Here is a 19,599-nt window from a genome sequence, read left to right as displayed (position 1 = left end):
AGTGGCATGTAGAACTGTCTTACAAACTGAATGCAAGAAAAAAAAACTTCCCTTTTCTTTATATACACAGCTGATATATATCAAGAATATAGCAGTGTGTTCATTAATACTAGACTTGTTAATGAAGTTGACTAACAACACAGCCTAATTGGATGGAAGGTAGCTAGCTTTTATTGTGTATTAGATAATATGCATTCTTAATTATAAATGCATATGACTTATTCATAGGACATAAGGCTATAGGGTAAGATCATAATGTTGGTTACATATTCTAGAGGTGCATTAAAGCAGTATACATTTGTGTTTTTTACTGGGTTAAGGGAAGTCAAGTGAAGATATCTGTGGCTCTTATTTATTGTAAGTGTGGAGAGGCTAATTGTCACTATAAATGGGGTAAGTTGTCACAATGGCATTTCATAAAACAGGAAAAATGTATATATAACATACCATGAAATTGTAATAAATGAATAGTTGAAATATAGAAAATAATACAACTTGTATTTGAAATATTTACTGACCTGTAAAGAAGATTTGTTAAAGGTTAATGTCTCATTTAAAATCTACCTAGTTTAATTGTGGTCTACTTTTACCCAGCAGCTATGGAAAAGATGCTACGGTGTTTTTATTTTAGTCTGTGGGCTAAATTGTGATATATATTGAAAATGTTTGGTCAGAGTCACGGTTTGAACACTAGGTGGCTGCATTGAGTCATGATACACTTCTGCATCGTTACTGTTGACTTTGACAGAAACATAAAGCAGTTTATAAATCGGGAAATGTGATGTTGAGAACTCATTTTATATTTAGTTTTTATGGGGTTTACAGAAATTGTTAATTTCTAGTTTATGCATGTTTTATTTTGAATTGCTTCTAGAAGTAGAGGTTTGCTGTTTGGGTTTCAGCAAATATTTTCTTACGGAAAAATAATTTAATAATTTATTTAAAAATATAGCTTATTTTCGTAAATACTAAAACGAATGGATATAATTTATTTTGAATGATATAATTTATTTTGATCTTAATATGTAAATGCTGTTATGGATATACGAAACTATTTAATTTAGCAAAAGACAAAACAGTATGTTGATTTTTTATTTATTTTAAACTTTCATACTTTTACCAGGCACTGTTACAGTTGGCCTAGTCTTGCCTTGCGTTCTCTTATTTGCCATTACTGACACAAGAGAACTATTTTCCAGTTGAAGGCATGATGTGTCCCATCTGCCAGCGTGCCAGAACCCTTGAGCTCAAGGTGGGCCACAGAGACCCTGTACTGAACCTGCAGGGACCACTGTGTCATGAAGCACATCCCGTAACAGAGCTTTAACATACTGTGTGAAACACAATGCACTTACATATGTTAAAATGTTCTGAACAGCTCTGATGTTTGTTAAAAACACCTGGTTGTTGCTCTGTGTGTTCAGAAACCAGATGAGAAATTAAGAACGTACAGCTGTATAGTGAAAATCTGTTATACAGAAGTTTAATTTATGTTTCTCTCTAAAAGTAGTTTCACTGTGTTTTAAAAAGATTTATTTGGTAGTTTATAGAAGTTTTCTTTGACGGTAGTGTCTTTTGATGACACCTATATTATTGTGTATTTTATTGTATATCATTATAAATCTATTTTAGCTTGTCTTCCTAAAAATACACATCACTTCTATTTTTTTGTGTGTATATATATATATTATAATTTTACTGTTTCATTTGTCTGTTATAAATGAATAACTACATCTAAAACATTTAGCATTTAAAACATTAAAAAGTAATTAAAAGCTTTTCACTCATATGCTCAAGCATATCATTCAGCAATGGAAGGCCAGGATACACAATGTGCATATTGTGTTAAAAGAGAAAGATTTCCATTTGATCAGACACAATGGAGGAAGACTTGATCTCCGCTTTGCAATTTCCTCTCCTTCGTTAGAGGAGCCAAACACGGTGCGAATAAATTTACTGCCAAATTAATTACCTTTTCCCCAACTTTAGACAATAATACCAGAAGCTGTCTGTCGGAACACATCTCTAATTATTTTATTAATGTTTGATTCACAGTTCAGGTACAGTGCTTTCACATTTTTTATTAACTTTATTATACTTTGAAGTGAATGTGAATATTATTATATATTAGATGATCTGAATTGAATTACCCAAGTGCCAAAATCAAATCAACAGATTTTTGTTATTGTCTCACAGATATCGTAAAAAATTTAACAAATCTATTGTGTAATTGAAGCCACCGAGTTTTATCAATGAGCTTTTTCAAGCTTTCACAATTTGCCTCCTAAACCACAAATGGTGAAATAAATGAATAGAATTTAATCACACAGTCATACTGCATGAAGCTGTGCTTTCCATCATTTATTATGAGAGGAAAAGAATTGAGATTATTTTTTTAAATATATTTTTTAGAAACACAAGCAGTTTATAATTAATTTTAAGTTCAAAAGCAAAAAATTTTTCACTTAACTTTGGTGTATTCTGAGACCATATATACAATTTAAACTACACTACAATTTGATGTATTTAATAATAATAATTATTATATTATTATCTTTTTTAAATGATTATTTTTGTGCATTTTTAGTGCTTTTTTTTCTCTGACCATATCTTTATGAAAGACTAGTAGCAGGAAGCTCAATGTCAAACAGTAGCATGCATTCTGCAGGCATGGCAAACATTATTTAGAGCCGCTTCTGTGGCCAGGGTATCAGGCTTGGGGGTCTGGAGCTGTATCAAGCCATCAGAGCTGGCTTATCCGGACTCCTGCAAGGCAATGCTTGCCTTCCCGTCTGGCTCCTGCTTAGATCCTGTCTCAAGGAAATAGGCACCAGACTGGCCACTGCTCCCTAAGACCCACTGCGAACAAGAGGCATAATGCGGTTTTGTGCAGTGGACGTTGTCTGTTGTAGAGGAGTTTAAATGCTTGAATGAACCGCTGAACTTGGTAAATGAGCATGTTTGAATTTGTTGATTCTGAAATTATTTTTATTATTTAAGTCACTAGTACCATGTAGCATGTGCAAAGCAGCATATTTTCTGTTTTATTAAGTAGCTTTCCTTTTATCACCATGTTTGGTTTCATATGAAATTATCCTATTAATGGGAGTTTTGTGGTGAACGAGCTTAAATCACCAGTATTTATCAGATATAAATCATTAAAAAGGTCAACTTGTCCTACAATGAACTCGTCTCTCCTCTCTTGAAAATCTCCTCTGGAATCGAGCATGCTACAGCGTCTATATATGACAGATCTTATGGCGTATGATGTATGAAGTGCTTCATATCAAACGAAGACCTTGTTTCTGGCTCATACTTCTTATCAAGCCCGTCTGTGATGTGACCCCGGCACTTAACTGGTTAAAGTGTGTCCGCAATCCATCTTCAGGACCCCCTGCATATTAACATTGATCTGTTGGAAATGAAGAACAGACGTGTGTTATCGTTTACAGTGGGAAAAGTTTTCTTTTCATGATAGATCTGGAGAGCAACATTTCTGACAAATGGCCTTTCTAATGTGTTTTGTTTTCCGTCAATAGTGTGGCTCTTCTCTGGATTGTGGATCAATAGAAGCAAACGCTCTGTGTGGCAGGATTTAAAGGGATAGTTCAGCCAAAAGTGAAAATTCTGTCATTATTTACTCCCCTCATGTCATTGCAAACCTGTAGATCTTTCTTTTGTATGTGAAACACAAAAAGAGTGACTTAGAAGAATGTTCAAGCTTCTCTTATTCATATAATGAAAGTGAGTGGTGACCATGTCTGTTCCTGAGAAAAAAATGCTTTCAAAAGTATCATCTTTTGTTTTCCATGTAAGAAAGAAAGTCATACAGGTTTGGAATGACACGAGGGTGCGTAAATGATGACAGAAATTTCATTTTTGGGTGAACTATCCCTTTAAGATAGCTCTTCAGTGGTTTCTTTCTTGCCTTTTGTGCAAACTTTGGCAACGCTACTTTGCTTTTTATGTGTTAATACCCCTCTGTGTTTTTGAACAAGTCTGGAATATTCAATGGTGGGTAGTCCGTATGGGGGGGGGGAAGCGTTTTTACCAGTGAACATACATTTTCAGGACTGTTTCCAGAGCTTTTGGGTGTCTCTCATGTGTGAGACTGCTCAGTGGAGAGTAGACTCCCCTCGGTAGAAACATCTGTTGTAGAAGGGCCTGTCACTTTCCCTTTTGTAGGCTCTGTCTCTTCCTCAGACTGAGACTGTCATCAGGTTTGATCATTTACGCGGCTCAGAGAATAATGTAGCAGAATTGGGCATGCGTTCATGCAGTTGAGTGACTCTGAGCGTATACGGTTTTTCTCCTTCAGATTCGGTTTCGAGAGGAGATGTTTTTGTCACCAAAACCAAAATTTGAAGTGTGAGAGAGATCTTTTTTCTTAGAATTTTAAATTGTGAGATATTATTTGACAAGTTTTAACATTATACTTTGTATGTTTATGTAACGACTTGGAGAAGCCAACAAACTTGACTTTAAACCTCCTATTATTGCATTTTATGTTGTGGCATTAACTTCAAAAATAACAGAAGCAATAGGCTTAAACTATTTGCATGGACGGGCAGGCTCATTCATTCAGCCTTATCTCAAAGTTCTCATAGATGAGATATACCTGTGTCTAAAATGGCCCAAAGGAGTGGTGTCTCTCAAGACAGACAGGAAATGTTTTTAGAGCAGCACCACAACAGTGCCACAAGGCTCCTCACCTCCTGGTGTCTTCAGGTCAACTGCCATTTATCTTGTGTCAGAGAGCACCTTGAAGTGATTCTTCATCTTATCTTGACATTAGAGCCGCGTCAAAACATGATGTCCGTGCCACTGGAGGCAATCCATAAATAAAGGTGGAAATGCAATCTGAGCAAACAACTCAACCTTCATCTGCATTTACACTAAGGTGCTGCCATCACCCTGTATGCTCAAGTCTAAGGACATAAGAATGAATTATGTGACATTTTGGGATAGTTCAATCATGAAAATTTAGCTCTGGAATTGAAATCATCCCTCTGCATCCCTTTTTGTTTTTCGTACCTGGGTACTGAAACGTTTTTTTATATATGTGGTAGCTCACTGTTTTTATGAAAACTTAATTTCTCAAAGTTTCTAAATTATTTAATGTAAATGTGACAATTTCGTAACTGCAATTTTATTTCTTCTAATTGCAATTTTACTTTTAGTAATTGCAACTTTATGTCTCATAATTGCTTAATTTTTGTAAATGTGACTTTATATCAAAACTGTGACTTTATCATAATTGCAACTTTATGGCTTATGGCTATTTTTTATGTTACTTTATTTCACAATTGTAATTGCAACTTTCCACCTTAAAATTGTGACTTATTTTGTGTAAGTGTGAGTATATCACAATTGTATTTATATATCTCACAATTGCAAGGTTATTTCTTCCGAATGTAATTTTTTTATTTCAACTTTTTGAAACTCATTGCAACTATTAATGGTAATTGTGGCATTATTTCTCTCAAAGTGACTTTATTTTTTACTTTTAACTTTTTATTTGAACCGTTTTACTATTTAAATACAAAATTGGGCTTCCACACTTTGTCAAGTTGTGTGATATCTCTAATGAGCCTTTTGTACATTTTAGCTCAAACAGGCATTTGATTTCTGCTGGGAACATTTTTTTCACTTCAATAAGATATTGACAAAGATTTCATTGTTACAACTGTTATTGACACTTTAACAGTTACTGGATTAATAGCTCATGGCTGTCTCGGCACAGTTCGAGTTGCCATAATTGGGTTAGATTTTTTGCTCCTTTGTTTATTGTCATTGTAAATGCGGGACATATTTTTTCAGCACAAGAAATACACCTTTCACAATTAGATTAAGCTCAGCAAGACCTTTGCAGTTGGATGCACAGGTGGTTACAGGGTTCAGCTGCCCTCTGTAAAGATTGTCTTGCTTATGAAAATACAGGTTATTTCAGGACGAAAACATGCTTGGCTTCAGCGTAAGGGCCCTGTGCCTGCACTCTTGCCTGTCACCATATTGCTCATCTTGCACAGCGAGTGGAATTCCAGCCCTGGTCTGCCCGCTCTCTCGCCAATGTGTGCGTTTTGTTCAGAGACTGTATTCCATTCTTCTAACTTTGTTCCATTGACTGAGTTGCCCCGAGTGAGCTATGAGAGACGCTGACTTTCTGTGCCAAAGGTACGCTAGCATTACTGTCTGAAGAAAATAAAGCTTGCTGTTTCGCTTTGCTGCCACCAGATGCAATTCGCAGCATGAAATACGGGCGGTAGTCTCTGGGCTCTGCGCCTTGTGCAAAAAAATTGCAGGGTGCTTTCTACTCTAAACCCACTATTTTCATTTTCAAATGATACAACTGTCGTCATATGTCTTTTTTGTATTTGTCTTTCACTTATTGTGAAGCTCTGTATATTTTCCCAGAGATGCAGAAAATTTGATTCATTAATTGTTTTTTTGTTTTTTTTTCTATGAAAGTGTCAGAATATGCTAAAGATGCTAAAGAGAATATTCCATAATAATTTCATCCTACTTGTAGATTGGCACATAATAATAAAAAAAGTGATTACAAGTTCCTGTCTCTTATCTACTACAGACAGTCTTTCTCCCATGGCCAGTTACCAGATCACCTTTCCAGGCTCCTGGTTTGTACGATTCCACACCTGTGTTATAAAATGCAGAAATGTTGTCTTTTCTCCCAGTGAGACAAAACCAGTTACTTGCAGTTACTAAATTGAGCTTCCTCCTTCCACAAAAGCACCTCTAACTTAAAGGTTAAAGTGTGTTTGTCCTGCAAGCTGTTTTAAGAGGCATAGTCGTTTTAGCCTCATTTTTATTGACACTAACGTTTACAGTTTTTATTGCTACTTTCTGTATTTGTGCTAAGAGTATATATTATATTTTGTATATTTTTAAAGGTTATTTTTGTGTTAAATTAAAGCTTTTTTCACTTGTATCTGGGATACACTGAATAGAATGCTTTTTTAAGTAAGACAATTCTACTTGAAAATGCCCTGTTTAATTCATGTTACTTGCTATTTGTCTTTGAAATTTACTAGCAATTTCTTAGTAAAATAGTTTTCTACACCTTTTTTTAGTGTATACTAGGGTGGACTTTATTCAAATAATTAAATTAAAAAAATAAAATTATTAAATAATAATTTTATTTATTATTATTATTTAATATATATTTTTAATTTTATTATTTGAATAAAGTCCACCCTAGTATACACCCAGTAATAATTAAATTAATAAATAAAATTATTAAATAATAATTTTATTTATTACAGAATTTTAAGTTGTTTTTATATATACTATATATTTTTACATTTATTTTTATAATTGACCTTTTCTAAAAAAATAAAGTTACATTACAAGGTCAATATAAATGTGTATGCAATGTAAGATTGTATTTGGTGTAAAAAAAATAAATAAAATCTTGTCACAGTGTTGCCATTTTTGTTGTTTTTCTCAAAGATAATTAATATTGAAGCTACCTCAATGTGAAAATGGCAGATCAGAAAGGCTTTTACATGCTTCGGATTTTCAGTGGAACCCATGCCATTTTCATATTGATTAATTATCTCCCCCTCTGACGTTCCAGCAATGAACTGGCCCCTTCTCTATCTTGGAGATATATTTTATCTTCCTCCACCATTCATGTACACATTTATTGAATGTGGAGACCTCAGGATTCATCTTTTGGCCACCATAGAAGCATAACTAATGGCAACGTTAGAGTGGTTTTGTGAACGAGGCGACCGGATGCAGGTTAACCAAGCAAGAAATAATCTAGGATTTATATCCTGCATGAACGAGCATAGGATATGCCAGGAATAAATTCATCCCCCAAAATAATTTGGGAGGGTGCGTTTTCAATGGGACGGTTTTTGGGGAGTCGGATTGCCGCTGCTGATATGAAAGGAAGGGACTCGTATACGCATGTGTGGCATTTATAAGCAGATAAGCGCTGTCAGTTTAATGTTTGGTCGAGGTCAAATGATCTATTTTGTCTCTGACCACAAGTCTAGACAGCTGCCATTTAGAACTTCACGTTTCTTTGTGTGCATTCAAGACTTGGCCCGTTCTACTCCTCCTGCCCAAACAAGGATTTTTTCGAGCGGTTGACATTGCCACACAAGCTGTCTGTGGAATCCCCTTTAATTAAAGTGACATTTGAAGCTTTTCTTGGCCACTAATAAACCTGGAAACCCATTAAGATCTTCCTAATTACTCCGTTTGGGAGGAAGGAGAAACACATGGGCAGCCAGCGCAGGGGTTAGCCTGCTGGCATTTGGCCCCAGAAGCTTAGAGCTACACAAAAGAAAATGTCCCCTCGGTTACCCATCCCTCCCAGCTGAGCTCTGCTCCCCCTCGTGTTTTTGCTCGCGATGAATGGAACTATATGACATGTCAGTCTTAGAGTGTCCATTCATGGAGTTGAGGGAATGTGTGAATGAAGCCTCTTAATTAGAGCGGCCTCCGTGAGTCACCTGACTCGTCATTAAGGTGGCATTAAGCGAGCCCTCTGTTTTAATACGACCAGGGGAGGGAGCGTCTCTCTTTGTGTGGCATGACATTTTAAAAATGTCTGAGTGATTTTTTTATTTTTTTTTCTTTCTTTCCCCCATACACTGAAAACCAGTGGGGTCCAGTGTTTGTTTTGGACCTGTTGTATGGCCAAAATATCTTCTTTTGAGTTCCACTGAAGAAAGTTAGACCTAAAAGTTTGGAACAACACGATAGTGACTAAATGATGACAAAACTTTCATTTTTTGGTGAACTATTCCTAAAACAGTATTTTAACATGCATTTGGGAACAGAATGTGTGCTAGGTTCACTTTATTTGTGGACAGAAGTTTACAGAATTTCACCAATATTCTGCCAAAATAAAAGCTTAAGAATTTGTCATGTTAAAAGCTTGAGAAATTGAAATGGAAACATTTGTATTGTAATTTGTAGTGTTAGTTCTTGTAAAGAATAAACCTAAACTGTTGAAATATTAATGTAAATATAAAAGTATAATTTAATGTAAAATCTTCCCTAGTGAAAAATAAATATACTTAAATGTATTTGAAATACATTTATTTATTTCAAGTATACAACAAATACATTTTCATATTTATGTACTTAATAAAATGCCCTGTAATTGTACTTTTAGTATACTAATTTGGTATACTCAGTCTGCTAAATTGGAACAACTAATTTTGTAATTAATGCATTTTAATTGTGCAGAATAGCGCTGAAGTCCAATTAAAGACATACTTAGTTCGATTGTGCTAAAGTGGAACTATTGCAAGTATACTTCAGATACACTTTAAATATTTTGCATTTAAAGACCTATTATTCAAAGATCATACAATCCTCATCAAAAGTGACATTAAAACACATTTTAGACTTAATATTAAGAAATGTGCATTGTGCACAAGTAGTACGCCAAATAAAGTTTAATTATAATTTTCTATCAGTAAGTCTTGAGTTATCTGTCAGTTAAAATATTTGAAGTATACTTAGTATGAAATAAATGCATTTTAAATAAATAACTTTTTCTAGGGTTGGAGCTACGTCTAAGGGTTTCGGCTGAAAAAAAAAAAAGAAATTCCTAAACCAGGGGTTCCGAATTCTTTTACAGTTGAGGGAATTAGTAAATGATACTAAATATGTGTTTATATGTAATGGCGTGTATTTTACCTTATCTGAGATTTTTTTCTCAGGTTGAACTGTAGGGCACCAAGCGTGACTCATGACCTTGTCTCCCAAAATGGCTGCTGCACAAACAAATAAAGATGATGAAATTCTCTTATTGTCATTTCTCCACGAGAAGCTCAAGTCTAAACAGCCCTCTGGTGTTTTCTGGTACAAACAGGCTGATGTGTGTTTAGTGCATGTCCTAGTCGGCAGATTAATGACATTAACGAAGTTTCCATTAGGCCAGCGATGGGGGGAGACAGGGGCGTCCATGCGGAAAGCCACATGACTGAAGCACTGATAAGAGAAAATGAAACACATCTCCGTGGGCCAAGAGGGGCCAGGAAATGCCACTCCAAATTAGCCGCCGGCCCAGTTTGTTGTTACTTCATTAGCCCAACAGCCTTGGGAAAAATAAAGAGGGAGGTTACGACCTCTCCCGTGTCCAAATGGGAGGCCCAAAAGAGAGTCTCTCCAAAGTTTGCCTCTCTCCCTCGCCCTGCTCTTTCTCGCTTTCTCTCTCTCTCTCTCTCTCTCTTTCTCTATCTAAAGACAGGTGGCTGGGAGGGATGTTCCTGGCACCAAACCAGAAATGACAAAAACCACACTAGATAACAATTTATTTAGCACTCAAACACAGGCCTGGGGATAGCCATCAGGTAGTGTGCCGCCCAGCGCCAACACGGAGCAAGAAGGCCATCGATGCAGAGCTAAGAGCAGAGCCGAGCGGCTTGCTTTGTTTCATGTTTTAGCATGCTGAGATATTTTTTTTTTCTTTTAAGAAAGCTCAAGTTCCACAACTTCGGTCCACAACTAAGCTCTTGGTGTTGCTTGTACAAAACCCCTTTACACCAGCTCAAACCCGAACAACCTTAGCCTTGAGTTGTGATCAGGTTTCTGTGTTTTTGGGTCTGCATTAGCTTAGCATATTTGTGGAAAACAAAACCCCTTGAGGCATAGTGCGGCCCTTGTTGTTGGTAACGTGAGTGCGATAGCAGCTCCTCATTTAGCCGTTGGTGACTTTATTAAAGTGTATAGTTTCAGACCCCTGGTGCCTTAGCTATTGTATTCTCACCACTCTATAGCAGGGTTAAGTCCTCCGCTGCTTGTGAATACACAAAACACCTCTCAGCCACATTGACTGCGTTCTAATGCATTCAACTCACACTGAAGGAGAAGTGATTGTTGCTCTTATTTGTCCTGGTGTTAAATGACATAAATGGAAATCTTAATATTGGTCTTCTTTTGTGCCCGTTTCAAAATATTTTACAAATGTTGATGGTTAAAGGGGTCAATTGCATATTGAATTGTTAGTTTAGCTAGATTTAATTGGGAAATAACGTGATCGAGAAATGTACACAATTATTTCTTAATTGACTACAATATTTCTGTTAGTCATTTGTGAATTACTTAGCAAGTCAGCGCAGCATGATGCTGTAATAAACAACAGAATGCATGGATCTTGAGAAGTGTTTTTCAAAGTAACTTTTTAATTTGACATGGTGTCCTAAAAAATAAGGCGCCCATGGTGCAAATGATGAGACGCAATATCAGTCTGTATGTGTATATAAACCAACAACTGATTAAACCAAACAAGATTTTTTTTTCAACCAGAAGTTAATTGTACAACATATAAATGTATATCTTTAATCATTTATTCTGTTACAATAATCAAATGTTTTGGGGCTTTTCTCACTAAATACTAATATGTGATTAATTTGATTAGCTTGCGGTCAGTACATTTAAAAAAAAATATATTTTTTAAAAGACATCTCTTATGCTCACCAAGGCTGCATTTATTTAATCAAAAATACAGTAAAAACAGTAATTCTGAAATATTAAGCCTACATTTTAAAATAATGATTTTCTATTGAAATATATTTTAAATGTAATTTATTCCTTGGTTGGCAAAACTAAATTATCAGCAGTCACTTTTCCAGTCTTCAGTGTCACATGATCCTTCAGAAATCATTCTAATATGATGATTTGGTGCTTAATAAACATTTTGTATGATTATTATCAATGTTGTAAAACACTGTGCTGCTTAATATTTTTGTGAAAACTGTGATACTTTTCCCCGCCCTGAAAATCTTAGATGAATAGAAAGTTCAAAATAAATATTTTTCTTTTATTTAAAATAAAATTATATAAAAGCTCAGAAATGAAAGTTACATCATAATAATTTTAAGTACAGTTAAAATGTGAGTGTGGATGTAAGGCACACATCTACACCCAGACATACTGCACAAATATACATGTTTATCAGGGCTGATCACAGATGTGGTTGTCTGTGGTGGATGAAGTGTAATTTGTACTATGTTCAGAGTTTTGCTTTGCCAAGTACCCAGTGGAGGGGAAGACACACAGAGGCCTGTCTGATCTCAGGTGCAAAGTGAGCATGTAATATTCACCTCTGGGCTGAAAGGCAATCAGTGGCCAGCAGTTGGGAAATTACAGCGATGAGCATAGCAATAACGCTTGAGTGTGTGGATGCTTGTTGTATCGTCGTGCACTTATACTTAAATATGCTGTGGATGAGTTGCTGCACTTCATGGTTTTTATGTAAAGGTGATGATCGGACTGTATTTCACTCTCTGCTCATGAACTTTGAGTATTAATGCTTTATTCTTTGAGGGATCAACTTTAAATGATGATTGGATGTTTACATCTATGAGTTTGGACATAGCTCAGTGTAAAATTGGAAATACATTTGAAGTGATGTATTGACATAAAGATTGATCTTTTATATTTGATTTACTGAGCTATCAAACAATTTCCTGATGAAAAAAGAAACCATTTCAGTGGAATTATATTTTAATATATTAATTATTAATGGACAAAAGCAACAATTGATATTCTTCATACTTCCTCAAAATGCCTGATGCAAGCAGTTAAAAGATATTTTAAAAACATTTAGGAAATATAAGGTTGTATATCAATTGCTACTGTTAATATGGAAATAATAAAACAAACCCTGCAAATATATCAAACATATGCATGATATATTAAATGTTTTACAGTGCAAAATTTACTTATTTTGAAAACAAAAAATCTGTTCTATTTTCTAAATAAATGTTTGGTGTTGGAAACATGCCAGATGTTGTATGTCATCTTTTTCCTGCAAAGAGGCATTTGCCTGCAACATTTCTGAGTCAAGCTGACTCCTAATTGTCAAGGCCATTTTGGGCTCCAGCCCTAGTATTAGAGCTGTTTTCTTTTAGTTTCATTAGCTCCCCACTGGAGCCAAAAAGCTCTTTAGTGGTGATGGCTATTGTTGGTGCCCTGGTTACAGCTCCACTGAGCACGCAATAACATTTTATGTGCTTGAGACGAGACTCACTTCTTTGAGTGTTCCTCAGGAGCCGGTGGAGAGGTCATTTATACCCACTGCTCACTCTGGAGATCTCTACCTCTCCATCTCAGCCTTCCTCAGCATTTTGGAGAACAAAAGCAAAGAAAACAAGTTATTTTAGACATGGTCCTCAGACAATATATTGAACTGAAGTTTCAGTCATGGGAACGGCGTGAGTTAGATTTGTGTTTTATTAGATTTTTTTTCTATAACAACAAAAATATCCTAAATTCAAATTGGGATTTTACTAATAAAGCATTTTGGACTTTAACATGCAAGCCAATGTATATTTTTTTTAAAAGCTAACATACAAACAATAGCAACAACAGATATTATGTTCTCTCATCTGCATACTGTGTAGAACAGTTAATTATTGATTTACAGTGTTTATCAAGGTGCTGTAATCTCCAGACACAGGTAAAGATGACTCCCGTGTAGACACAGAAAATGGCTCTTCACATTCAAAGCCATGTGTTATTTAGCTTTGCTTGTAATGTGTGGGCTGTTAAGCGGCTGGGAGCGGGACTGAGTAGCGAGTGTTTACAGGAGGTGGAGTAAGTGTGGGATCAAGGTCATCTCTGAGCAATGCTAGAGTGATGGGCCATCAAAGAGAACAGTGAAAGAGCTCTGACAGACACAAGAGGGCTTTTATTGACTTCAGTGGTGTTCCTCAGGTAACAGTGAGGCATGGCAGAGATGGGAGTCTTTTATCTCTCCTCTTCTCTCTCTCCGTCTGGAGTTACCTCTGCTGTGTGGGCCTCTTTTACCTCTACCTGTCCCATATATGCAATATATGCACATATGTTTGTCTAAAACATTTGAAACATCTTTGTTAAATTAGTGTTGGGGCTGTTTCTCTATATCTCAAAGAACATTTGTATTGAGAGATTTTGTTCTAGAATTAACTTTTAGTTTTAGCAATGGGGAAACTGGGGCACTTTTTACTCAGTGAATGTTTCTAACGGCAAATTATTTTGGGGAGTCAGTTTCTGTGTGGACGCATATTATAAAGACTACAAACATTTTTTTTAGCATTGCTCTGAAAGAAAACTACAGTTCATTGAACACACATTGACCTTTTGTGACAACATGCCCTTGTATGCCCTTGTTGTCACACTATGTGGGCTAAGTTGTTGGGAACTTAACAATGGGAACAACGTTGTTACCAATGGGAACCATAAATAGCCTCAAGGCTTTTTAACAAAATTCAAGCAGTAAAACATGTTTATGAAAACAATTCATGAAACTGCAAATGTTTAAAGTGGTTAAAAGGTGGCTTTTTGGAAATTATAGATAGGATATCAAGTTTTTTTTAAATTGTATTGATATTTACTTTTTTCTTGTACAATTTTGTAAACTTGTCAAATTCAATTCAAATCAAATTAAAGTATAATATTCTATTAAAAATCAAATTAGACTAAAAATTGATTGACCTAAAAATGTGACAACTTATCTATAAAAATGAAAAATACCCTTGTCCTGAAAATACATACATACACTTCTTATAAAATATACCTTCATCATAGTTGACATTTATGCATCAGTAAGATTTTTTTTTTAAGGAATTAATAATTTTATTTAGCAAGCACACTTTAAATTGATACAAAGACATATGTATTTCATTTAAATGTTCTTTTGAGCTTTCTATTTATCATAGCATTCTAAAAAAAAAAAAAATAATCAAAGTGAAAAAAATTATGAAGAAATGTGACAGGTTTAAGATATTAAGCAACATAACTGCTTTCAACATTAATAATAACAAAAAATGTTTCTTGAGCACCATATCAACACAGTAGAACGATTTCTGAAAGATTATGTCACACTGAAGACTATTCAGCTTTGCCATGACAGAAATTAATTGCATGTTAAAATGTGATCCTGGACCACAAAACCAGTTTTAAGTAGCACGGGTATATTAGTAGCAATAGCCAACAATACATTGTATGGGTCAAAGTTATCAATTTTTCTTTTATGCCAAAAATCATTAGGATATTAAGTAAAGATCATGTTCCTTCCATCAAGATATTTTGTAAATTTCCTCCCATAAACAACTTTAAAGGCGATTTTCTCAATTTTTAGATTTTTTTGCTCCCTCAGATTCCAAATTTTCAAATAGTTGTATCTTGGCCAAATATTGTCCTATCCTAACAAACCATACATCAATGGAAACTATTTATTCAGCTTTTAGATGATGTATAACATTTTAAATAAAAAAAAAATGGACCCTTATGACTGGTTTTGTGGTCCAGGGTCACAACTATTAAAATGGAAAACAGTTATTTTAAACTGTAATAATATTTATTGTTTTTACTGTATTTTTTATCTAATAAATGCAGCCTTGGGCATAAGAGACTTTTTTCAAAAACAAAAATAAAATATAGTGCTGTCAAACGATTAATCGCAATTAATTGCATCCAAAATAAAAGTTTTTGCTCACATAAATTATGTGTGTGTAGTGTGTGTATTTATGTACAGTAGTCAACATTTGAAGTGGATCAAAACCTTTCATCAAAGTTGTCCTAAAACCTAAAACCAAGGTGCATTCTTGTCTTAGGACAACTTTGATTAACTTTTTTGATCCACTTCAAATGTGATATATATACTACTGTATATATAGATACACACACACACACACACACACACACACATGCATGTGTATATATTTAAGAAAAATGTTGTTTATATATTAAATATATTTATATATAGGCCTAATATAAATTATATGAATATAAATATATACATGTAAATACATGTACATATTTTCAAAATATATACTGTGTGTGTGTATTTATATATACATAGTAAATATAAACATTACACACGCACACATTGTCAACAAAAACATCTATTTTAGATGCGATTAATCGATATTAATCGTTTGACAGCACAATAACAAAATAAGATAATAAAATAATAAAAAAACAATAACTGCAAATCTTTGAATGAAATGTCAGTGTGATTAATTGTGTTCACTTGTTTACCAAAGAGCTAAAGCAAAAATAGGATTTCTGTTGTTAAGATGTAATTTTAAAAATTGAATGCCAACATACAAAATCACTTCTGATGAAGTTTTGACTCGGCCTTAACCTAACCTAACTGAAGTACAGATCTTTCCCATGTGACATTTAGACCCAGTTTCACTTATTAAAAAGATGTTGGAAAGCTATAATGATTATAATACAAAATGTAATCTTAAAAGCCCAACAAAAATGGGTAAGGGTTTGGAAGAGCCTGAAGAGCTTGTTAAATCTGGCCGTCAGTGGTGTGTGTTGTAGCTCAGGTCTGGCGTGGTGTGGGTGAGACTCTGCGATTTGAGCGGCAGCGACAGATGCCGTATGGTCGGTGGTATTCCCAGCAGAAAGAGATGCCCCTGGGGTCTGTTGACATCTGACAGTACATCAGGGATCAGCATTGACACTCTCATGTTCTGATGCCATCGTATACAGTATGTCATTGATCACATGTACCGGCCCGTGCTGAAACACATGTGAGGTGGTGTCATCTGTCTGTGGATGTGTTCAGCTCTTCACTGTTTAGTGCACATTGAAGATGTGTTATCCTGGAGCTGTGAGGTGTGGACTGAAACCTGTAATGTGTCAGTAGCAGCGATGGGCTTGATTCCTGCCAGAATGGAAACACATCAGTACACCATTTTAATGCCGTTTAAGGTACAAAGACATGTATGATTTATTGAATTTATAGCAGTGTAGAAATAGTTCTCATTTCAAGTTTGAAAATACTTTTTCATTGAATTTTCAAACACACCAAGGTGTAAAGTTTTTCAGTATCATTTAAAATAATGTTTAGGCATGAATGTATCAGAATCAGAATGAGCTTTATTGGCCAGGTATGTTTACACATACGAGGAGTTTGTTATGTGTAAACATACCTGGCCAATAAAGCTCATTCTGATTCTGATACATTCGTGTAATATAATGGCTTCATGTAACGGCTTGATACAAACTGAAATATTTTAGAGGGGAGTGTTTAAGGAACTGCATTGCCTATGTTTGACCAGTTGAGGCCATGCTTTCCCCAAACTGGGCAGACACAATGAGACCGGAGGACAGATAGTCTGCATCTGTTCTTCTCAAACAGAGAAAACCCCTTTCAGCCCTCCTCCTCATTTTCATATAGAGCCACTGTGTTCCTGTATGCAGTCAGATATAGACAATCACATTATTTATGCAAATGAAAAAAAGAAACAATTTCATTATTTTATCTTATTTAGTCTAATTTAATTAAATTTTATTTTTGAATTATTGATTATTGTAAATGAAAGTGTTTTGCTTTTTGATCAGTCATGCATAAATTTGATTATTTTTATGTTATTTTATTTTTGATTTGTTAATGATTATCCATGCTTTGCGTTTTGGTCAGTCATGAATAAATTATTATTATTTTTTTTAATTTAAACTTTATTTTACTTTATTTTTCTTTTTTATTGTTGAGGATTATAAATTAATCTCTTTTTTGGTAAGTTGTGCATTTATTTTTATTTATTTATTTTACTTTTTTATTTAATATTATTTTATTTTCAATGTTGATTTGAAATTTTTGGTTCTTTTTTTGGTCAGCCATACATCAATTTAATTGTTTTTATTTTATCTGTTTTTTAATTTGTACTCATTTAATTTGTATTTTTTAATGTTGATGACTATAAAAATCTGTTTAATTGCTTTTTGGTCTGTCATAAATTCTCTGCCATGGCTTCAGGCTTAGGTATAGGACCCCCATGCAGAATAGAGGATTGGAGACAATTTCCCTGTTGAAAGGTGGTCTACCTGTGCAGGCCGGGCCAGGGGCAGCTGCATGTCATTTTTGTCCCAGCCAGCCAGGGTCTGTCAATTAAGGGAACACAGGGCAATCTGTGGCCACTGAAAGAGATCCCCTCACCCTGCTTGCTGGCAGAGAGACGGGCCTTTGTTCACTGGCATGTCTCACATACTTTCTGAGGCTAGATAAGCCCGGGCTTCATGAAACCTGGCTTTATATTTGGCCACTGTAATGTCCCCACGAGGGCAGAGCGTAGTTAAGAAAGCACAGGCAGTGAAAAGGTAATATTCCCCTCCTCATTACGGGGTCGGCAATAAAAGCCACAGGTTAGGTGGTCCTGAAATCTGGCTTGGAATATTTGCTGAATGATGTACCCCCCTCGCACCCCTGCCTCACCTCCTCCCCCTGGCGGTGTAGAAATAAGCTGGGAAGCTAGAGGGCGGCTTGGTTGTTTCCTGAAATCGGATTAGCAGCTACTCTACACTTAGATCTGCAGGGGAAAGGGGCTTTATTTGAGCCAGGCTCAAGACCACCCATCAGGTAAACAGGTACATTAACGTGGGCCTAAAGAGAGAGAGCAAAAATCAAGGAGAAAGAGAGCGAGCGAGAGAGGAAGAGTGAAAGATTCGGTCAATGATAGGGGGGCGGTTTCCATTGAGGCTAATGCCAATTTTTTTCCTGTTGATTTCCACAGAATGTTTTTAATCCAGAGGGACTGTTATTTGACCTACAGAGGCAGGTGCAATAAATATAAAGGTCTGATTTATAGAATTCAAACTATTTTTTTTTTTTTTTAGAATTTCAGAAACGTCAGTTTTTCATTAAAGCAATTATCTACCCAAAAAAGGAATTGTACTCACCCTCAGGCCTTTCAAGATGTAGATGATTTAGTTTCTTTATCAGAACACATTTGGAGAAATTTAGCATTACATCACTTGCTCACCAGTGGATCCAGATGATAAAAACATCACAATAATTCACAAGTAATCAACACGACTCTAGTGAAGTGAAAAGCTGTGTGTTTGTAATAAACGTGTCACTATTAATAGATTTTTAACTTCAAACCGTTGCTTCTGGTTAAAAAAATGTGTAAAAGTCATCTAGTCTGAATCAGGAGAGAAATATGCCGTTTACAAGCTTGTTTGTTCTAAACATGTCTGTCAGTGGATTTTGATGTGAGAGGACAACAGGGGATGGACATTTTCACTGGAGGAAGCATTATTTTGGATTATTATGGATGCATAATTTGGCTAGAAGTGACTTTTTATATTTATTCTCCTTTGTTTGTTTGATTTGTTTCTTACAAATATGCAGCTTTTCACTTCACATGACGTTATTTGATGGCCTGGAGTTGTGTGGATTACTTGTGGGATTATTGTGATGCTTTTATCAGATGTTTGAACTGTTATTCTGACGGCACCCATTCACTGCAGAGGATCCACTGGTGAGCAAGCGATGTAATGCAAAGTTTCTCCACAAGTGTCTTCTGATGAAAAAACAAGCTGATCTACATCTTGAATGGCATGTGGGTGAGTGAATTTTCAGTAAATTGTTGTTTTTGAGAGAATTATTCCTTTAAATTCTAAAAAAGAAAGCATTTCAGATTTTTCTTTTGTTAAATTTCAGGTTTACAGCTCTTATTTTGGTCATTTATATGCGATGCACCCCTAGATCCCTCATGCGCCATGATATCTAAAGCCTGCCATGTCGTAGCACCACCAAAGCATCCTAAGGAAATCCCTGAGTGCTCCTGAAAATGAGTTTTTGGCAAGTTGCTTGAAGACATGCTCTTC

Source organism: Barbus barbus (genome assembly GCF_936440315.1).
Source record: "Barbus barbus genome assembly, chromosome: 18".
In the NCBI taxonomy this organism is placed as follows: domain Eukaryota; kingdom Metazoa; phylum Chordata; class Actinopteri; order Cypriniformes; family Cyprinidae; genus Barbus; species Barbus barbus.
This window is presented reverse-complemented; position numbering follows the sequence as displayed.